We start from the raw sequence: 24655 nt of genomic DNA, 5'->3' as shown, positions 1-24655 counted from the left end.
GTGTGTTTAAAGTCATTTCTGTGCCTGAAACGGGTCAAAATTGAAGCTTTTGAGTAAGCAAAACTCAGTAAAAATGGCAATTTTGGTCACTGTGAGGGTTTAAACAGTGGTTATTCAACATGAGGCATGATCCAATTGACATTTTTAATCATTTTTGGTACAGTCCAAATAATCAATTTTCGGATGAAAAACGATGACTCCGGACCTGTTGAACGATCCCCAAATGGTCTATAATGATGAAATTTTAACATTTAATCTTTTGACTCTAAATGACTGTTGGATGTGAATTATGACTTTGTCAACTAAAATAAGTGTGTTTAAAGTCATTTCTGTGCCTGAAACGGGTCAAAATTGAAGCTTTTGAGTAAGCAAAACTCTGTAAAAATGGCAATTTTGGTCACTGTGAGGGTTTAAAAAGTGGTTATTTAACATGATGCACGATCCAATTGACATTTTGAATCATTTTTGGTACAGTCCAAAAAATCAATTTTCGGATGAAAAACGATGACTCCGGAACTGTCGAACGATCCCAAAATAGTCTATAATGATGAAATTTTAACATTTAATCTTTTGACTCTAAATGACTGTTGGATGTGAATTATGACTTTGTCAACTAAAATAAGTGTGTTTAAAGTCATTTCTGCCTGAAACGGGTCAAAATTGAAGCTTTTGAGTAAGCAAAACTCTGTAAAAATGGCAATTTTGGTCACTGTGAGGGTTTAAAAAGTGGTTATTCAACATGAGGCCCGTTCCAATTGACATTTTGAATCATTTTTGGTACAGTCCAAAAAATCAATTTTCGGATGAAAAACGATGACTCCGGACCTGTCGAACGTTCCCAAAATGGTCCATAATGATGAAATTTCAACATTTAATCTTTTGACTCTAAATGATTGTTGGATGTGAATTATGACTTTGTCAACTAAAATAAGTGTGTTTAAAGTCATTTCTGTGCCTGAAACGGGTCAAAATTGAAGCTTTTGAGTAAGCAAAACTCTGTAAAAATGGCAATTTTGGTCACTGTGAGGGTTTAAACAGTGGTTATTCAACATGAGGCATGATCCAATTGACATTTTGAATCATTTTTGGTACAGTCCAAAAAATCAATTTTCGGATGAAAAACGATGACTCCGGACCTGTCGAACGTTCCCAAAATGGTCCATAATGATGAAATTTCAACATTTAATCTTTTGACTCTAAATGATTGTTGGATGTGAATTATGACTTTGTCAACTAAAATAAGTGTGTTTAAAGTCATTTCTGTGCCTGAAACGGGTCAAAATTGAAGCTTTTGAGTAAGCAAAACTCTGTAAAAATGGCAATTTTGGTCACTGTGAGGGTTTAAACAGTGGTTATTCAACATGAGGCATGATCCAATTGACATTTTGAATCATTTTTGGTACAGTCCAAATAATCAATTTTCGGATGAAAAACGATGACTCCGGACCTGTCGAACGATCCCCAAATGGTCTATAATGATGAAATTTTAACATTTAATCTTTTGACTCTAAATGACTGTTGGATGTGAATTATGACTTTGTCAACTAAAATAAGTGTGTTTAAAGTCATTTCTATGCCTGAAACGGGTCAAAATTGAAGCTTTTGAGTAAGCAAAACTCTGTAAAAATGGCAATTTTGGTCACTGTGAGGGTTTAAAAAGTGGTTATTCAACATGATGCACGATCCAATTGACATTTTGAATCATTTTTGGTACAGTCCAAAAAATCAATTTTCGGATGAAAAACGATGACTCCGGAACTGTCGAACGATCCCAAAATAGTCTATAATGATGAAATTTTAACATTTAATCTTTTGACTCTAAATGACTGTTGGATGTGAATTATGACTTTGTCAACTAAAATAAGTGTGTTTAAAGTCATTTCTGTGCCTGAAACGGGTCAAAATTGAAGCTTTTGAGTAAGCAAAACTCTGTAAAAATGGCAATTTTGGTCACTGTGAGGGTTTAAACAGTGGTTATTCAACATGAGGCATGATCCAATTGACATTTTGAATCATTTTTGGTACAGTCCAAATAATCAATTTTCGGATGAAAAACGATGACTCCGGACCTGTCGAACGATCCCCAAATGGTCTATAATGATGAAATTTTAACATTTAATCTTTTGACTCTAAATGACTGTTGGATGTGAATTATGACTTTGTCAACTAAAATAAGTGTGTTTAATGTCATTTCTGCCTGAAACGGGTCAAAATTGAAGCTTTTGAGTAAGCAAAACTCTGTAAAAATGGCAATTTTGGTCAAGTGAGGGTTTAAAAAGTGGTTATTCAACATGAGGCCCGTTCCAATTGACATTTTGAATCATTTTTGGTACAGTCCAAAAAATCAATTTTCGGATGAAAAACGATGACTCCGGACCTGTCGACTGATCTCAAAATGGTCAATATGGATGAAATTTCAACATTTATTCTTTTGACTCTAAATGACTGTTGGATGTGAACTATGACTTTGTCAACTAAAATAAGTGTGTTTAAAGTCATTTCTGTGCCTGAAACGGGTCAAAATTGAAGCTTTTGAGTAAGCAAAACTCTGTAAAAATGGCAATTTTGGTAACTGTGAGGGTTTAAAAAGTGGTTATTCAACATGATGCACGATCCAATTGACATTCTGAATCATTTTTGGTACAGTCCAAAAAATCAATTTTCGGATGAAAAACGATGACTCCGGACCTGTCGAACGATCTCAAAATGGTCAATATGGATGAAATTTCAACATTTATTCTTTTGACTCTAAATGACTGTTGGATGTGAATTATGACTTTGTCAACTAAAATAAGTGTGTTTAAAGTCATTTCTGTGCCTGAAACGGGTCAAAATTGAAGCTTTTGAGTAAGCAAAACTCTGTAAAAATGGCAATTTTGGTCACTGTGAGGGTTTAAAAAGTGGTTATTCAACATGAGGCATGATCCAATTGACATTTTGAATCATTTTTGGTACAGTCCAAAAAATCAATTTTCGGATGAAAAACGATGACTCCGGACCTGTCGAACGTTCCCAAAATGGTCCATAATGATGAAATTTCAACATTTAATATTTTGACTCTAAATGACTGTTGGATGTAAATTATGACTTTGTCAACTAAAACAAGTGTGTTTAAAGTCATTTCTGTGCCTGAAACGGGTCAAAATTGAAGCTTTTGAGTAAGCAAAACTCTGTAAAAATGGCGATTTTGGTCACTGTGAGGGTTTAAAAAGTGGTTATTCAACATGATGCACGATCCAATTGAAATTTTGAATCATTTTTGGTACAGTCCAAAAAATCAATTTTCGGATGAAAAACGATGACTCCGGACCTGTCGAACGATCCCAAAATAGTCTATAATGATGAAATTTTAACATTTAATATTTTGACTCTAAATGACTGTTGGATGTGAATTATGACTTTGTCAACTAAAATAAGTGTTTTTAAAGTCATTTCTGTGCCTGAAACGGGTCAAAAATGAAGCTTTTGAGTAAGCAAAACTCTGAAAAAATGGCAATTTTGGTCACTGTGAGGGTTTAAACAGTGGTTATTCAACATGAGGCATGATCCAATTGACATTTTGAATCATTTTTAGTACAGTCCAAATAATCAATTTTCGGATGAAAAACGATGACTCCGGACCTGTCGAACGATCCCCAAATGGTCTATAATGATGAAATTTTAACATTTAATCTTTTGACTCTAAATGACTGTTTGATGTGAATTATGACTTTGTCAACTAAAATAAGTGTGTTTAAAGTCATTTCTGCCTGAAACGGGTCAAAATTGAAGCTTTTGAGTAAGCAAAACTCTCTAAAAATGGCAATTTTGGTCATTGTGAGGGTTTAAAAAGTGGTTATTCAACATGAGGCACGATCCATTTGACATTTTGAATCATTTTTGGTACAGTCCAAAAAATCAATTTTTCGATGAAAAACGATGACTCGGGACCTGTCGAACGATCCCAAAATGGTCCATAATGATGAAATTTTAACATTTAATCTTTTGACTCTAAATGACTGTTGGATGTGAATTATGACTTTGTCAACTAGAATAAGTGTGTTTAAAGTCATTTCTGTGCCTGAAACGGGTCAAAATGGAAGCTTTTGAGTAAGCAAAACTCTGTAAAAATGGCAATTTTGGTCACTGTGAGGGTTTAAACAGTGGTTATTCAACATGAGGCATGATCCAATTGACATTTTGAATCATTTTTGGTACAGTCCAAAAAATCAATTTTCGGATGAAAAACGATGACTCCGGACCTGTCGAACGATCCCCAAATGGTCTATAATGATGAAATTTTAACATTTAATCTTTTGACTCTAAATGATTGTTGGATGTGAATTATGACTTTGTCAACTAAAATAAGTGTGTTTAAAGTCATTTCTGTGCCTGAAACGGGTCAAAATTGAAGCTTTTGAGTAAGCAAAACTCTGTAAAAATGGCAATTTTGGTCACTGTGAGGGTTTAAACAGTGGTTATTCAACATGAGGCATGATCCAATTGACATTTTGAATCATTTTTGGTACAGTCCAAATAATCAATTTTCGGATGAAAAACGATGACTCCGGACCTGTAGCACGATCCCCAAATGGTCTATAATGATGAAATTTTAACATTTAATCTTTTGACTCTAAATGACTGTTGGATGTGAATTATGACTTTGTCAACTAAAATAAGTGTGTTTAAAGTCATTTCTGTGCCTGAAACGGGTCAAAATTGAAGCTTTTGAGTAAGCAAAACTCTGTAAAAATGGCAATTTTGGTCACTGTGAGGGTTTAAAAAGTGGTTATTCAACATGATGCACGATCCAATTGACATTTTGAATCATTTTTGGTACAGTCCAAAAAATCAATTTTCGGATGAAAAACGATGACTCCGGAACTGTCGAACGATCCCAAAATAGTCTATAATGATGAAATTTTAACATTTAATCTTTTGACTCTAAATGACTGTTGGATGTGAATTATGACTTTGTCAACTAAAATAAGTGTGTTTAAAGTCATTTCTGTGCCTGAAACGGGTCAAAATTGAAGCTTTTGAGTAAGCAAAACTCTGTAAAAATGGCAATTTTGGTCACTGTGAGGGTTTAAACAGTGGTTATTCAACATGAGGCATGATCCAATTGACATTTTGAATCATTTTTGGTACAGTCCAAATAATCAATTTTCGGATGAAAAACGATGACTCCGGACCTGTCGAACGATCCCCAAATGGTCTATAATGATGAAATTTTAACATTTAATCTTTTGACTCTAAATGACTGTTGGATGTGAATTATGACTTTGTCAACTAAAATAAGTGTGTTTAAAGTCATTTCTGCCTGAAACGGGTCAAAATTGAAGCTTTTGAGTAAGCAAAACTCTGTAAAAATGGCAATTTTGGTCACTGTGAGGGTTTAAAAAGTGGTTATTCAACATGAGGCCCGTTCCAATTGACATTTTGAATCATTTTTGGTACAGTCCAAAAAATCAATTTTCGGATGAAAAACGATGACTCCGGACCTGTCGACTGATCTCAAAATGGTCAATATGGATGAAATTTCAACATTTATTCTTTTGACTCTAAATGACTGTTGGATGTGAATTATGACTTTGTCAACTAAAATAAGTGTGTTTAAAGTCATTTCTGTGCCTGAAACGGGTCAAAATTGAAGCTTTTGAGTAAGCAAAACTCTGTAAAAATGGCAATTTTGGTCACTGTGAGGGTTTAAAAAGTGGTTATTCAACATGAGGCATGATCCAATTGACATTTTGAATAATTTTTGGTACAGTCCAAAAAATCAATTTTCGGATGAAAAACGATGACTCCGGACCTGTCGAACGTTCCCAAAATGGTCCATAATGATGAAATTTCAACATTTAATCTTTTGACTCTAAATGACTGTTGGATGTAAATTATGACTTTGTCAACTAAAACAAGTGTGTTTAAAGTCATTTCTGTGCCTGAAACGGGTCAAAATTGAAGCTTTTGAGTAAGCAAAACTCTGAAAAAATGGCAATTTTGGTCACTGTGAGGGTTTAAACAGTGGTTATTCAACATGAGGCATGATCCAATTGACATTTTGAATCATTTTTGGTACAGTCCAAATAATCAATTTTCGGATGAAAAACGATGACTCCGGACCTGTCGAACGATCCCCAAATGGTCTATAATGATGAAATTTTAACATTTAATCTTTTGACTCTAAATGACTGTTGGATGTGAATTATGACTTTGTCAACTAAAATAAGTGTGTTTAAAGTCATTTCTGCCTGAAACGGGTCAAAATTGAAGCTTTTGAGTAAGCAAAACTCTGTAAAAATGGCAATTTTGGTCACTGTGAGGGTTTAAAAAGTGGTTATTCAACATGAGGCCCGTTCCAATTGACATTTTGAATCATTTTTGGTACAGTCCAAAAAATCAATTTTCGGATGAAAAACGATGACTCCGGACCTGTCGACTGATCTCAAAATGGTCAATATGGATGAAATTTCAACATTTATTCTTTTGACTCTAAATGACTGTTGGATGTGAATTATGACTTTGTCAACTAAAATAAGTGTGTTTAAAGTCATTTCTGTGCCTGAAACGGGTCAAAATTGAAGCTTTTGAGTAAGCAAAACTCTGTAAAAATGGCAATTTTGGTAACTGTGAGGGTTTAAAAAGTGGTTATTCAACATGATGCACGATCCAATTGACATTCTGAATCATTTTTGGTACAGTCCAAAAAATCAATTTTCGGATGAAAAACGATGACTCCGGACCTTTCGAACGATCTCAAAATGGTCAATATGGATGAAATTTCAACATTTATTCTTTTGACTCTAAATGACTGTTGGATGTGAATTATGACTTTGTCAACTAAAATAAGTGTGTTTAAAGTCATTTCTGTGCCTGAAACGGGTCAAAATTGAAGCTTTTGAGTAAGCAAAACTCTGTAAAAATGGCAATTTTGGTCACTGTGAGGGTTTAAAAAGTGGTTATTCAACATGATGCACGATCCAATTGAAATTTTGAATCATTTTTGGTACAGTCCAAAAAATCAATTTTCGGATGAAAAACGATGACCTGTCGAACGATCCCAAAATAGTCTATAATGATGAAATTTTAACATTTAATCTTTTGACTCTAAATGACTGTTGGATGTGAATTATGACTTTGTCATCTAAAATAAGTGTGTTTAAAGTCATTTCTGTGCCTGAAACGGGTCAAAATTGAAGCTTTTGAGTAAGCAAAACTCTGTAAAAATGGCAATTTTGGTCACTGTGAGGGTTTAAAAAGTGGTTATTCAACATGAGGCACAATCCAATTGACATTTTGAATCATTTTTGGTACAGTCCAAAAAATCAATTTTCGGATGAAAAACGATGACTCCGGACCTGTCGAACGATCCCAAAATGGTCAATATGGATGAAATTTCAACATTTAATCTTTTGACTCTAAATGACTGTTGGATGTGAATTATGAATTTGTCAACTAAAATAAGTGTGTTTAAAGTCATTTCTGTGCCTGAAACGGGTCAAAATTGAAGCTTTTGAGTAAGCAAAACTCTGTAAAAATGGCAATTTTGGTAACTGTGAGGGTTTAAAAAGTGGTTATTCAACATGATGCACAATCCAATTGACATTCTGAATCATTTTTGGTACAGTCCAAAAAATCAATTTTCGGATGAAAAACGATGACTCCGGACCTGTCGAACGATCTCAAAATGGTCAATATGGATGAAATTTCAACATTTATTCTTTTGACTCTAAATGACTGTTGGATGTGAATTATGACTTTGTCAACTAAAATAAGTGTGTTTAAAGTCATTTCTGTGCCTGAAACGGGTCAAAATTGAAGCTTTTGAGTAAGCAAAACTCTGTAAAAATGGCAATTTTGGTCACTGTGAGGGTTTAAAAAGTGGTTATTCAACATGAGGCATGATCCAATTGACATTTTGAATCATTTTTGGTACAGTCCAAAAAATCAATTTTCGGATGAAAAACGATGACTCCGGACCTGTCGAACGTTCCCAAAATGGTCCATAATGATGAAATTTCAACATTTAATCTTTTGACTCTAAATGACTGTTGGATGTAAATTATGACTTTGTCAACTAAAACAAGTGTGTTTAAAGTCATTTCTGTGCCTGAAACGGGTCAAAATTGAAGCTTTTGAGTAAGCAAAACTCTGTAAAAATGGCGATTTTGGTCACTGTGAGGGTTTAAAAAGTGGTTATTCAACATGATGCACGATCCAATTGAAATTTTGAATCATTTTTGGTACAGTCCAAAAAATCAATTTTCGGATGAAAAACGATGACTCCGGACCTGTCGAACGATCCCAAAATAGTCTATAATGATGAAATTTTAACATTTAATCTTTTGACTCTAAATGACTGTTGGATGTGAATTATGACTTTGTCATCTAAAATAAGTGTGTTTAAAGTCATTTCTGTGCCTGAAACGGGTCAAAATTGAAGCTTTTGAGTAAGCAAAACTCTGTAAAAATGGCAATTTTGGTCACTGTGAGGGTTTAAAAAGTGGTTATTCAACATGAGGCACAATCCAATTGACATTTTGAATCATTTTTGGTACAGTCCAAAAAATCAATTTTCGGATGAAAAACGATGACTCCGGACCTGTCGAACGATCCCAAATTGGTCAATATGGATGAAATTTCAACATTTAATCTTTTGACTCTAAATGACTGTTGGATGTGAATTATGAATTTGTCAACTAAAATAAGTGTGTTTAAAGTCATTTCTGTGCCTGAAACGGGTCAAAATTGAAGCTTTTGAGTAAGCAAAACTCTCTAAAAATGGCAATTTTGGTCATTGTGAGGGTTTAAAAAGTGGTTATTCAACATGAGGCACGATCCATTTGACATTTTGAATCATTTTTGGTACAGTCCAAAAAATCAATTTTTCGATGAAAAACGATGACTCGGGACCTGTCGAACGATCCCAAAATGGTCCATAATGATGAAATTTTAACATTTAATCTTTTGACTCTAAATGACTGTTGGATGTGAAATATGACTTTGTCAACTAGAATAAGTGTGTTTAAAGTCATTTCTGTGCCTGAAACGGGTCAAAATGGAAGCTTTTGAGTAAGCAAAACTCTGTAAAAATGGCAATTTTGGTCACTGTGAGGGTTTAAACAGTGGTTATTCAACATGAGGCATGATCCAATTGACATTTTGAATCATTTTTGGTACAGTCCAAAAAATCAATTTTCGGATGAAAAACGATGACTCCGGACCTGTCGAACGATCCCCAAATGGTCTATAATGATGAAATTTTAACATTTAATCTTTTGACTCTAAATGACTGTTGGATGTGAATTATGACTTTGTCAACTAAAATAAGTGTGTTTAAAGTCATTTCTGCCTGAAACGGGTCAAAATTGAAGCTTTTGAGTAAGCAAAACTCTCTAAAAATGGCAATTTTGGTCATTGTGAGGGTTTAAAAAGTGGTTATTCAACATGAGGCACGATCCATTTGACATTTTGAATCATTTTTGGTACAGTCCAAAAAATCAATTTTTCGATGAAAAACGATGACTCGGGACCTGTCGAACGATCCCAAAATGGTCCATAATGATGAAATTTTTACATTTAATCTTTTGACTCTAAATGACTGTTGGATGTGAATTATGACTTTGTCAACTAGAATAAGTGTGTTTAAAGTCATTTCTGTGCCTGAAACGGGTCAAAATGGAAGCTTTTGAGTAAGCAAAACTCTGTAAAAATGGCAATTTTGGTCACTGTGAGGGTTTAAACAGTGGTTATTCAACATGAGGCATGATCCAATTGACATTTTGAATCATTTTTGGTACAGTCCAAAAAATCAATTTTCGGATGAAAAACGATGACTCCGGACCTGTCGAACGATCCCCAAATGGTCTATAATGATGAAATTTTAACATTTAATCTTTTGACTCTAAATGATTGTTGGATGTGAATTATGACTTTGTCAACTAAAATAAGTGTGTTTAAAGTCATTTCTGTGCCTGAAACGGGTCAAAATTGAAGCTTTTGAGTAAGCAAAACTCTGTAAAAATGGCAATTTTGGTCACTGTGAGGGTTTAAACAGTGGTTATTCAACATGAGGCATGATCCAATTGACATTTTGAATCATTTTTGGTACAGTCCAAATAATCAATTTTCGGATGAAAAACGATGACTCCGGACCTGTCGAACGATCCCCAAATGGTCTATAATGATGAAATTTTAACATTTAAGCTTTTGACTCTAAATGACTGTTGGATGTGAATTATGACTTTGTCAACTAAAATAAGTGTGTTTAAAGTCATTTCTGTGCCTGAAACGGGTCAAAATTGAAGCTTTTGAGTAAGCAAAACTCTGTAAAAATGGCAATTTTGGTCACTGTGAGGGTTTAAAAAGTGGTTATTCAACATGATGCACGATCCAATTGACATTTTGAATCATTTTTGGTACAGTCCAAAAAATCAATTTTCGGATGAAAAACGATGACTCCGGAACTGTCGAACGATCCCAAAATAGTCTATAATGATGAAATTTTAACATTTAATCTTTTGACTCTAAATGACTGTTGGATGTGAATTATGACTTTGTCAACTAAAATAAGTGTGTTTAAAGTCATTTCTGTGCCTGAAACGGGTCAAAATTGAAGCTTTTGAGTAAGCAAAACTCTGTAAAAATGGCAATTTTGGTCACTGTGAGGGTTTAAACAGTGGTTATTCAACATGAGGCATGATCCAATTGACATTTTGAATCATTTTTGGTACAGTCCAAATAATCAATTTTCGGATGAAAAACGATGACTCCGGACCTGTCGAACGATCCCCAAATGGTCTATAATGATGAAATTTTAACATTTAATCTTTTGACTCTAAATGACTGTTGGATGTGAATTATGACTTTGTCAACTAAAATAAGTGTGTTTAAAGTCATTTCTGCCTGAAACGGGTCAAAATTGAAGCTTTTGAGTAAGCAAAACTCTGTAAAAATGGCAATTTTGGTCACTGTGAGGGTTTAAAAAGTGGTTATTCAACATGAGGCCCGTTCCAATTGACATTTTGAATCATTTTTGGTACAGTCCAAAAAATCAATTTTCGGATGAAAAACGATGACTCCGGACCTGTCGACTGATCTCAAAATGGTCAATATGGATGAAATTTCAACATTTATTCTTTTGACTCTAAATGACTGTTGGATGTGAATTATGACTTTGTCAACTAAAATAAGTGTGTTTAAAGTCATTTCTGTGCCTGAAACGGGTCAAAATTGAAGCTTTTGAGTAAGCAAAACTCTGTAAAAATGGCAATTTTGGTCACTGTGAGGGTTTAAAAAGTGGTTATTCAACATGAGGCATGATCCAATTGACATTTTGAATCATTTTTGGTACAGTCCAAAAAATCAATTTTCGGATGAAAAACGATGACTCCGGACCTGTCGAACGTTCCCAAAATGGTCCATAATGATGAAATTTCAACATTTAATCTTTTGACTCTAAATGACTGTTGGATGTAAATTATGACTTTGTCAACTAAAACAAGTGTGTTTAAAGTCATTTCTGTGCCTGAAACGGGTCAAAATTGAAGCTTTTGAGTAAGCAAAACTCTGAAAAAATGGCAATTTTGGTCACTGTGAGGGTTTAAACAGTGGTTATTCAACATGAGGCATGATCCAATTGACATTTTGAATCATTTTTGGTACAGTCCAAATAATCAATTTTCGGATGAAAAACGATGACTCCGGACCTGTCGAACGATCCCCAAATGGTCTATAATGATGAAATTTTAACATTTAATCTTTTGACTCTAAATGACTGTTGGATGTGAATTATGACTTTGTCAACTAAAATAAGTGTGTTTAAAGTCATTTCTGCCTGAAACGGGTCAAAATTGAAGCTTTTGAGTAAGCAAAACTCTGTAAAAATGGCAATTTTGGTCACTGTGAGGGTTTAAAAAGTGGTTATTCAACATGAGGCCCGTTCCAATTGACATTTTGAATCATTTTTGGTACAGTCCAAAAAATCAATTTTCGGATGAAAAACGATGACTCCGGACCTGTCGACTGATCTCAAAATGGTCAATATGGATGAAATTTCAACATTTATTCTTTTGACTCTAAATGACTGTTGGATGTGAATTATGACTTTGTCAACTAAAATAAGTGTGTTTAAAGTCATTTCTGTGCCTGAAACGGGTCAAAATTGAAGCTTTTGAGTAAGCAAAACTCTGTAAAAATGGCAATTTTGGTAACTGTGAGGGTTTAAAAAGTGGTTATTCAACATGATGCACGATCCAATTGACATTCTGAATCATTTTTGGTACAGTCCAAAAAATCAATTTTCGGATGAAAAACGATGACTCCGGACCTTTCGAACGATCTCAAAATGGTCAATATGGATGAAATTTCAACATTTATTCTTTTGACTCTAAATGACTGTTGGATGTGAATTATGACTTTGTCAACTAAAATAAGTGTGTTTAAAGTCATTTCTGTGCCTGAAACGGGTCAAAATTGAAGCTTTTGAGTAAGCAAAACTCTGTAAAAATGGCAATTTTGGTCACTGTGAGGGTTTAAAAAGTGGTTATTCAACATGATGCACGATCCAATTGAAATTTTGAATCATTTTTGGTACAGTCCAAAAAATCAATTTTCGGATGAAAAACGATGACCTGTCGAACGATCCCAAAATAGTCTATAATGATGAAATTTTAACATTTAATCTTTTGACTCTAAATGACTGTTGGATGTGAATTATGACTTTGTCATCTAAAATAAGTGTGTTTAAAGTCATTTCTGTGCCTGAAACGGGTCAAAATTGAAGCTTTTGAGTAAGCAAAACTCTGTAAAAATGGCAATTTTGGTCACTGTGAGGGTTTAAAAAGTGGTTATTCAACATGAGGCACAATCCAATTGACATTTTGAATCATTTTTGGTACAGTCCAAAAAATCAATTTTCGGATGAAAAACGATGACTCCGGACCTGTCGAACGATCCCAAAATGGTCAATATGGATGAAATTTCAACATTTAATCTTTTGACTCTAAATGACTGTTGGATGTGAATTATGAATTTGTCAACTAAAATAAGTGTGTTTAAAGTCATTTCTGTGCCTGAAACGGGTCAAAATTGAAGCTTTTGAGTAAGCAAAACTCTGTAAAAATGGCAATTTTGGTAACTGTGAGGGTTTAAAAAGTGGTTATTCAACATGATGCACAATCCAATTGACATTCTGAATCATTTTTGGTACAGTCCAAAAAATCAATTTTCGGATGAAAAACGATGACTCCGGACCTGTCGAACGATCTCAAAATGGTCAATATGGATGAAATTTCAACATTTATTCTTTTGACTCTAAATGACTGTTGGATGTGAATTATGACTTTGTCAACTAAAATAAGTGTGTTTAAAGTCATTTCTGTGCCTGAAACGGGTCAAAATTGAAGCTTTTGAGTAAGCAAAACTCTGTAAAAATGGCAATTTTGGTCACTGTGAGGGTTTAAAAAGTGGTTATTCAACATGAGGCATGATCCAATTGACATTTTGAATCATTTTTGGTACAGTCCAAAAAATCAATTTTCGGATGAAAAACGATGACTCCGGACCTGTCGAACGTTCCCAAAATGGTCCATAATGATGAAATTTCAACATTTAATCTTTTGACTCTAAATGACTGTTGGATGTAAATTATGACTTTGTCAACTAAAACAAGTGTGTTTAAAGTCATTTCTGTGCCTGAAACGGGTCAAAATTGAAGCTTTTGAGTAAGCAAAACTCTGTAAAAATGGCGATTTTGGTCACTGTGAGGGTTTAAAAAGTGGTTATTCAACATGATGCACGATCCAATTGAAATTTTGAATCATTTTTGGTACAGTCCAAAAAATCAATTTTCGGATGAAAAACGATGACTCCGGACCTGTCGAACGATCCCAAAATAGTCTATAATGATGAAATTTTAACATTTAATCTTTTGACTCTAAATGACTGTTGGATGTGAATTATGACTTTGTCATCTAAAATAAGTGTGTTTAAAGTCATTTCTGTGCCTGAAACGGGTCAAAATTGAAGCTTTTGAGTAAGCAAAACTCTGTAAAAATGGCAATTTTGGTCACTGTGAGGGTTTAAAAAGTGGTTATTCAACATGAGGCACAATCCAATTGACATTTTGAATCATTTTTGGTACAGTCCAAAAAATCAATTTTCGGATGAAAAACGATGACTCCGGACCTGTCGAACGATCCCAAATTGGTCAATATGGATGAAATTTCAACATTTAATCTTTTGACTCTAAATGACTGTTGGATGTGAATTATGAATTTGTCAACTAAAATAAGTGTGTTTAAAGTCATTTCTGTGCCTGAAACGGGTCAAAATTGAAGCTTTTGAGTAAGCAAAACTCTCTAAAAATGGCAATTTTGGTCATTGTGAGGGTTTAAAAAGTGGTTATTCAACATGAGGCACGATCCATTTGACATTTTGAATCATTTTTGGTACAGTCCAAAAAATCAATTTTTCGATGAAAAACGATGACTCGGGACCTGTCGAACGATCCCAAAATGGTCCATAATGATGAAATTTTAACATTTAATCTTTTGACTCTAAATGACTGTTGGATGTGAAATATGACTTTGTCAACTAGAATAAGTGTGTTTAAAGTCATTTCTGTGCCTGAAACGGGTCAAAATGGAAGCTTTTGAGTAAGCAAAACTCTGTAAAAATGGCAATTTTGGTCACTGTGAGGGTTTAAACAGTGGTTATTCAACATGAGGCATGATCCAATTGACATTTTGAATCATTTTTGGTACAGTCCAAAAAATCAATTTTCGGATGAAAAACGATGACTCCGGACCTGTCGAACGATCCCCAAATGGTCTATAATGATGAAATTTTAACATTTAATCTTTTGACTCTAAATGACTGTTGGATGTGAATTATGACTTTGTCAACTAAAATAAGTGTGTTTAAAGTCATTTCTGCCTGAAACGGGTCAAAATTGAAGCTTTTGAGTAAGCAAAACTCTCTAAAAATGGCAATTTTGGTCATTGTGAGGGTTTAAAAAGTGGTTATTCAACATGAGGCACGATCCATTTGACATTTTGAATCATTTTTGGTACAGTCCAAAAAATCAATTTTTCGATGAAAAACGATGACTCGGGACCTGTCGAACGATCCCAAAATGGTCCATAATGATGAAATTTTTACATTTAATCTTTTGACTCTAAATGACTGTTGGATGTGAATTATGACTTTGTCAACTAGAATAAGTGTGTTTAAAGTCATTTCTGTGCCTGAAACGGGTCAAAATGGAAGCTTTTGAGTAAGCAAAACTCTGTAAAAATGGCAATTTTGGTCACTGTGAGGGTTTAAACAGTGGTTATTCAACATGAGGCATGATCCAATTGACATTTTGAATCATTTTTGGTACAGTCCAAAAAATCAATTTTCGGATGAAAAACGATGACTCCGGACCTGTCGAACGATCCCCAAATGGTCTATAATGATGAAATTTTAACATTTAATCTTTTGACTCTAAATGATTGTTGGATGTGAATTATGACTTTGTCAACTAAAATAAGTGTGTTTAAAGTCATTTCTGTGCCTGAAACGGGTCAAAATTGAAGCTTTTGAGTAAGCAAAACTCTGTAAAAATGGCAATTTTGGTCACTGTGAGGGTTTAAACAGTGGTTATTCAACATGAGGCATGATCCAATTGACATTTTGAATCATTTTTGGTACAGTCCAAATAATCAATTTTCGGATGAAAAACGATGACTCCGGACCTGTCGAACGATCCCCAAATGGTCTATAATGATGAAATTTTAACATTTAAGCTTTTGACTCTAAATGACTGTTGGATGTGAATTATGACTTTGTCAACTAAAATAAGTGTGTTTAAAGTCATTTCTGTGCCTGAAACGGGTCAAAATTGAAGCTTTTGAGTAAGCAAAACTCTGTAAAAATGGCAATTTTGGTCACTGTGAGGGTTTAAAAAGTGGTTATTCAACATGATGCACGATCCAATTGACATTTTGAATCATTTTTGGTACAGTCCAAAAAATCAATTTTCGGATGAAAAACGATGACTCCGGAACTGTCGAACGATCCCAAAATAGTCTATAATGATGAAATTTTAACATTTAATCTTTTGACTCTAAATGACTGTTGGATGTGAATTATGACTTTGTCAACTAAAATAAGTGTGTTTAAAGTCATTTCTGTGCCTGAAACGGGTCAAAATTGAAGCTTTTGAGTAAGCAAAACTCTGTAAAAATTGCAATATTGGTCACTGTGAGGGTTTAAACAGTTGTTATTCAACATGAGGCATGATCCAATTGACATTTTGAATCATTTTTGGTACAGTCCAAATAATCAATTTTCGGATGAAAAACGATGACTCCGGACCTGTCGAACGATCCCCAAATGGTCTATAATGATGAAATTTTAACATTTAATCTTTTGACTCTAAATGACTGTTGGATGTGAATTATGACTTTGTCAACTAAAATAAGTGTGTTTAAAGTCATTTCTGCCTGAAACGGGTCAAAATTGAAGCTTTTGAGTAAGCAAAACTCTGTAAAAATGGCAATTTTGGTCACTGTGAGGGTTTAAAAAGTGGTTATTCAACATGAGGCCCGTTCCAATTGACATTTTGAATCATTTTTGGTACAGTCCAAAAAATCAATTTTCGGATGAAAAACGATGACTCCGGACCTGTCGACTGATCTCAAAATGGTCAATATGGATGAAATTTCAACATTTATTCTTTTGACTCTAAATGACTGTTGGATGTGAATTATGACTTTGTCAACTAAAATAAGTGTGTTTAAAGTCATTTCTGTGCCTGAAACGGGTCAAAATTGAAGCTTTTGAGTAAGCAAAACTCTGTAAAAATGGCAATTTTGGTCACTGTGAGGGTTTAAAAAGTGGTTATTCAACATGAGGCATGATCCAATTGACATTTTGAATCATTTTTGGTACAGTCCAAAAAATCAATTTTCGGATGAAAAACGATGACTCCGGACCTGTCGAACGTTCCCAAAATGGTCCATAATGATGAAATTTCAACATTTAATCTTTTGACTCTAAATGACTGTTGGATGTAAATTATGACTTTGTCAACTAAAACAAGTGTGTTTAAAGTCATTTCTGTGCCTGAAACGGGTCAAAATTGAAGCTTTTGAGTAAGCAAAACTCTGAAAAAATGGCAATTTTGGTCACTGTGAGGGTTTAAACAGTGGTTATTCAACATGAGGCATGATCCAATTGACATTTTGAATCATTTTTGGTACAGTCCAAATAATCAATTTTCGGATGAAAAACGATGACTCCGGACCTGTCGAACGATCCCCAAATGGTCTATAATGATGAAATTTTAACATTTAATCTTTTGACTCTAAATGACTGTTGGATGTGAATTATGACTTTGTCAACTAAAATAAGTGTGTTTAAAGTCATTTCTGCCTGAAACGGGTCAAAATTGAAGCTTTTGAGTAAGCAAAACTCTGTAAAAATGGCAATTTTGGTCACTGTGAGGGTTTAAAAAGTGGTTATTCAACATGAGGCCTGTTCCAATTGACATTTTGAATCATTTTTGGTACAGTCCAAAAAATCAATTTTCGGATGAAAAACGATGACTCCGGATCTGTCGACTGATCTCAAAATGGTCAATATGGATGAAATTTCAACATTTATTCTTTTGACTCTAAATGACTGTTGGATGTGAATTATGACTTTGTCAACTAAAATAAGTGTGTTTAAAGTCATTTCTGTGCCTGAAACGGGTCAAAATTGAAGCTTTTGAGTAAGCAAAACTCTGTAAAAATGGCAATTTTGGTCACTGTGAGGGTTTAAACAGTGGTTATTCAACATGAGGCATGATCCAATTGACATTTTGAATCATTTTTGGTACAGTCCAAAAAATCAATTTTCGGATGAAAAACGATGACTCCGGACCGGTCGAACGATCTCAAAATGGTCAATATGGATGAAATTTCAACATTTATTCTTTTGACTCTAAATGACTGTTGGATGTGAATTATGACTTTGTCAACTAAAATAAGTGTGTTTAAAGTCATTTCTGCCTGAAACGGGTCAAAATTGAAGCTTTTGAGTAAGCAAAACTCTGTAAAAATGGCAATTTTGGTCACTGTGAGGGTTTAAAAAGTGGTTATTCAACATGAGGCCCGTTCCAATTGACATTTTGAATCATTTTTGGTACAGTCCAAAAAATCAATTTTCGGATGAAAAACGATGACTCCGGATCTGTCGACTGATCTCAAAATGGTCAATATGGATGAAATTTCAACATTTATTCTTTTGACTCTAAATGACTGTTGGATGTGAATTATGACTTTGTCAACTAAAATAAGTGTGTTTAAAGTCATTTCTGTGCCTGAAACGGGTCAAAATTGAAGCTTTTGAGTAAGCAAAACTCTGTAAAAATGGCAATTTTGGTCACTGTGAGGGTTTAAAAAGTGGTTATTCAACATGAGGCACAATCCAATTGACATTTTGAATCATTTTTGGTACAGTCCAAAAAATCAATTTTCGGATGAAAAACGATGACTCCGGACCTGTCGAACGATCCCAAAATGGTCAATATGGATGAAATTTCAACATTTAATCTTTTGACTCTAAATGACTGTTGGATGTGAATTATGAATTTGTCAACTAAAATAAGTGTGTTTAAAGTCATTTCTGTGCCTGAAACGGGTCAAAATTGAAGCTTTTGAGTAAGCAAAACTCTGTAAAAATGGCAATTTTGGTAACTGTGAGGGTTTAAAAAGTGGTTATTCAACATGATGCACAATCCAATTGACATTCTGAATCATTTTTGGTACAGTCCAAAAAATCAATTTTCGGATGAAAAACGATGACTCCGGACCTGTCGAACGATCTCAAAATGGTCAATATGGATGAAATTTCAACATTTATTCTTTTGACTCTAAATGACTGTTGGATGTGAATTATGACTTTGTCAACTAAAATAAGTGTGTTTAAAGTCATTTCTGTGCCTGAAACGGGTCAAAATTGAAGCTTTTGAGTAAGCAAAACTCTGTAAAAATGGCAATTTTGGTCACTGTGAGGGTTTAAAAAGTGGTTATTCAACATGAGGCATGATCCAATTGACATTTTGAATCATTTTTGGTACAGTCCAAAAAATCAATTTTCGGATGAAAAACGATGACTCCGGACCTGTCGAACGTTCCCAAAATGGTCCATAATGATGAAATTTCAACATTTAATCTTTTGACTCTAAATGACTGTTGGATGTAAATTATGACTTTGTCAACTAAAACAAGTGTGTTTAAAGTCATTTCTGTGCCTGAAACGGGTCAAAATTGAAGCTTTTGAGTAAGCAAAACTCTGTAAAAATGGCGATTTTGGTCACTGTGAGGGTTTAAAAAGTGGTTATTCAACATGATGCACGATCCAATTGAAATTTTGAATCATTTTTGGTACAGTCCAAAAAATCAATTTTCGGATGAAAAACGATGACTCCGGACCTGTCGAACGATCCCAAAATAGTCTATAATGATGAAATTTTAACATTTAATCTTTTGACTCTAAATGACTGTTGGATGTGAATTATGACTTTGTCATCTAAAATAAGTGTGTTTAAAGTCATTTCTGTGCCTGAAACGGGTCAAAATTGAAGCTTTTGAGTAAGCAAAACTCTGTAAAAATGGCAATTTTGGTCACTGTGAGGGTTTAAAAAGTGGTTATTCAACATGAGGCACAATCCAATTGACATTTTGAATCATTTTTGGTACAGTCCAAAAAATCAATTTTCGGATGAAAAACGATGACTCCGGACCTGTCGAACGATCCCAAATTGGTCAATATGGATGAAATTTCAACATTTAATCTTTTGACTCTAAATGACTGTTGGATGTGAATTATGAATTTGTCAACTAAAATAAGTGTGTTTAAAGTCATTTCTGTGCCTGAAACGGGTCAAAATTGAAGCTTTTGAGTAAGCAAAACTCTCTAAAAATGGCAATTTTGGTCATTGTGAGGGTTTAAAAAGTGGTTATTCAACATGAGGCACGATCCATTTGACATTTTGAATCATTTTTGGTACAGTCCAAAAAATCAATTTTTCGATGAAAAACGATGACTCGGGACCTGTCGAACGATCCCAAAATGGTCCATAATGATGAAATTTTAACATTTAATCTTTTGACTCTAAATGACTGTTGGATGTGAAATATGACTTTGTCAACTAGAATAAGTGTGTTTAAAGTCATTTCTGTGCCTGAAACGGGTCAAAATGGAAGCTTTTGAGTAAGCAAAACTCTGTAAAAATGGCAATTTTGGTCACTGTGAGGGTTTAAACAGTGGTTATTCAACATGAGGCATGATCCAATTGACATTTTGAATCATTTTTGGTACAGTCCAAAAAATCAATTTTCGGATGAAAAACGATGACTCCGGACCTGTCGAACGATCCCCAAATGGTCTATAATGATGAAATTTTAACATTTAATCTTTTGACTCTAAATGACTGTTGGATGTGAATTATGACTTTGTCAACTAAAATAAGTGTGTTTAAAGTCATTTCTGCCTGAAACGGGTCAAAATTGAAGCTTTTGAGTAAGCAAAACTCTCTAAAAATGGCAATTTTGGTCATTGTGAGGGTTTAAAAAGTGGTTATTCAACATGAGGCACGATCCATTTGACATTTTGAATCATTTTTGGTACAGTCCAAAAAATCAATTTTTCGATGAAAAACGATGACTCGGGACCTGTCGAACGATCCCAAAATGGTCCATAATGATGAAATTTTTACATTTAATCTTTTGACTCTAAATGACTGTTGGATGTGAATTATGACTTTGTCAACTAGAATAAGTGTGTTTAAAGTCATTTCTGTGCCTGAAACGGGTCAAAATGGAAGCTTTTGAGTAAGCAAAACTCTGTAAAAATGGCAATTTTGGTCACTGTGAGGGTTTAAACAGTGGTTATTCAACATGAGGCATGATCCAATTGACATTTTGAATCATTTTTGGTACAGTCCAAAAAATCAATTTTCGGATGAAAAACGATGACTCCGGACCTGTCGAACGATCCCCAAATGGTCTATAATGATGAAATTTTAACATTTAATCTTTTGACTCTAAATGATTGTTGGATGTGAATTATGACTTTGTCAACTAAAATAAGTGTGTTTAAAGTCATTTCTGTGCCTGAAACGGGTCAAAATTGAAGCTTTTGAGTAAGCAAAACTCTGTAAAAATGGCAATTTTGGTCACTGTGAGGGTTTAAACAGTGGTTATTCAACATGAGGCATGATCCAATTGACATTTTGAATCATTTTTGGTACAGTCCAAATAATCAATTTTCGGATGAAAAACGATGACTCCGGACCTGTCGAACGATCCCCAAATGGTCTATAATGATGAAATTTTAACATTTAAGCTTTTGACTCTAAATGACTGTTGGATGTGAATTATGACTTTGTCAACTAAAATAAGTGTGTTTAAAGTCATTTCTGTGCCTGAAACGGGTCAAAATTGAAGCTTTTGAGTAAGCAAAACTCTGTAAAAATGGCAATTTTGGTCACTGTGAGGGTTTAAAAAGTGGTTATTCAACATGATGCACGATCCAATTGACATTTTGAATCATTTTTGGTACAGTCCAAAAAATCAATTTTCGGATGAAAAACGATGACTCCGGAACTGTCGAACGATCCCAAAATAGTCTATAATGATGAAATTTTAACATTTAATCTTTTGACTCTAAATGACTGTTGGATGTGAATTATGACTTTGTCAACTAAAATAAGTGTGTTTAAAGTCATTTCTGTGCCTGAAACGGGTCAAAATTGAAGCTTTTGAGTAAGCAAAACTCTGTAAAAATTGCAATATTGGTCACTGTGAGGGTTTAAACAGTTGTTATTCAACATGAGGCATGATCCAATTGACATTTTGAATCATTTTTGGTACAGTCCAAATAATCAATTTTCGGATGAAAAACGATGACTCCGGACCTGTCGAACGATCCCCAAATGGTCTATAATGATGAAATTTTAACATTTAATCTTTTGACTCTAAATGACTGTTGGATGTGAATTATGACTTTGTCAACTAAAATAAGTGTGTTTAAAGTCATTTCTGCCTGAAACGGGTCAAAATTGAAGCTTTTGAGTAAGCAAAACTCTGTAAAAATGGCAATTTTGGTCACTGTGAGGGTTTAAAAAGTGGTTATTCAACATGAGGCCCTTTCCAATTGACATTTTGAATCATTTTTGGTACAGTCCAAAAAATCAATTTTCGGATGAAAAACGATGACTCCGGACCTGTCGACTGATCTCAAAATGGTCAATATGGATGAAATTTCAACATTTATTCTTTTGACTCTAAATGACTGTTGGATGTGAATTATGACTTTGTCAACTAAAATAAGTGTGTTTAAAGTCATTTCTGTGCCTGAAACGGGTCAAAATTGAAGCTTTTGAGTAAGCAAAACTCTGTAAAAATGGCAATTTTGGTCACTGTGAGGGTTTAAAAAGTGGTTATTCAACATGAGGCATGATCCAATTGACATTTTGAATCATTTTTGGTACAGTCCAAAAAATCAATTTTCGGATGAAAAACGATGACTCCGGACCTGTCGAACGTTCCCAAAATGGTCCATAATGATGAAATTTCAACATTTAATCTTTTGACTCTAAATGACTGTTGGATGTAAATTATGACTTTGTCAACTAAAACAAGTGTGTTTAAAGTCATTTCTGTGCCTGAAACGGGTCAAAATTGAAGCTTTTGAGTAAGCAAAACTCTGAAAAAATGGCAATTTTGGTCACTGTGAGGGTTTAAACAGTGGTTATTCAACATGAGGCATGATCCAATTGACATTTTGAATCATTTTTGGTACAGTCCAAATAATCAATTTTCGGATGAAAAACGATGACTCCGGACCTGTCGAACGATCCCCAAATGGTCTATAATGATGAAATTTTAACATTTAATCTTTTGACTCTAAATGACTGTTGGATGTGAATTATGACTTTGTCAACTAAAATAAGTGTGTTTAAAGTCATTTCTGCCTGAAACGGGTCAAAATTGAAGCTTTTGAGTAAGCAAAACTCTGTAAAAATGGCAATTTTGGTCACTGTGAGGGTTTAAAAAGTGGTTATTCAACATGAGGCCCGTTCCAATTGACATTTTGAATCATTTTTGGTACAGTCCAAAAAATCAATTTTCGGATGAAAAACGATGACTCCGGATCTGTCGACTGATCTCAAAATGGTCAATATGGATGAAATTTCAACATTTATTCTTTTGACTCTAAATGACTGTTGGATGTGAATTATGACTTTGTCAACTAAAATAAGTGTGTTTAAAGTCATTTCTGTGCCTGAAACGGGTCAAAATGGAAGCTTTTGAGTAAGCAAAACTCTGTAAAAATGGCAATTTTGGTCACTGTGAGGGTTTAAACAGTGGTTATTCAACATGAGGCATGATCCAATTGACATTTTGAATCATTTTTGGTACAGTCCAAAAAATCAATTTTCGGATGAAAAACGATGACTCCGGACCTGTCGAACGATCCCCAAATGGTCTATAATGATGAAATTTTAACATTTAATCTTTTGACTCTAAATGATTGTTGGATGTGAATTATGACTTTGTCAACTAAAATAAGTGTGTTTAAAGTCATTTCTGTGCCTGAAACGGGTCAAAATTGAAGCTTTTGAGTAAGCAAAACTCTGTAAAAATGGCAATTTTGGTCACTGTGAGGGTTTAAACAGTGGTTATTCAACATGAGGCATGATCCAATTGACATTTTGAATCATTTTTGGTACAGTCCAAATAATCAATTTTCGGATGAAAAACGATGACTCCGGACCTGTCGAACGATCCCCAAATGGTCTATAATGATGAAATTTTAACATTTAAGCTTTTGACTCTAAATGACTGTTGGATGTGAATTATGACTTTGTCAACTAAAATAAGTGTGTTTAAAGTCATTTCTGTGCCTGAAACGGGTCAAAATTGAAGCTTTTGAGTAAGCAAAACTCTGTAAAAATGGCAATTTTGGTCACTGTGAGGGTTTAAAAAGTGGTTATTCAACATGATGCACGATCCAATTGACATTTTGAATCATTTTTGGTACAGTCCAAAAAATCAATTTTCGGATGAAAAACGATGACTCCGGAACTGTCGAACGATCCCAAAATAGTCTATAATGATGAAATTTTAACATTTAATCTTTTGACTCTAAATGACTGTTGGATGTGAATTATGACTTTGTCAACTAAAATAAGTGTGTTTAAAGTCATTTCTGTGCCTGAAACGGGTCAAAATTGAAGCTTTTGAGTAAGCAAAACTCTGTAAAAATTGCAATATTGGTCACTGTGAGGGTTTAAACAGTTGTTATTCAACATGAGGCATGATCCAATTGACATTTTGAATCATTTTTGGTACAGTCCAAATAATCAATTTTCGGATGAAAAACGATGACTCCGGACCTGTCGAACGATCCCCAAATGGTCTATAATGATGAAATTTTAACATTTAATCTTTTGACTCTAAATGACTGTTGGATGTGAATTATGACTTTGTCAACTAAAATAAGTGTGTTTAAAGTCATTTCTGCCTGAAACGGGTCAAAATTGAAGCTTTTGAGTAAGCAAAACTCTGTAAAAATGGCAATTTTGGTCACTGTGAGGGTTTAAAAAGTGGTTATTCAACATGAGGCCCGTTCC

This window comes from Lissotriton vulgaris, chromosome 3_1, assembly GCF_964263255.1.
Source record: "Lissotriton vulgaris chromosome 3_1, aLisVul1.2, whole genome shotgun sequence".
Classification (NCBI taxonomy): domain Eukaryota; kingdom Metazoa; phylum Chordata; class Amphibia; order Caudata; family Salamandridae; genus Lissotriton; species Lissotriton vulgaris.
This window is presented reverse-complemented; position numbering follows the sequence as displayed.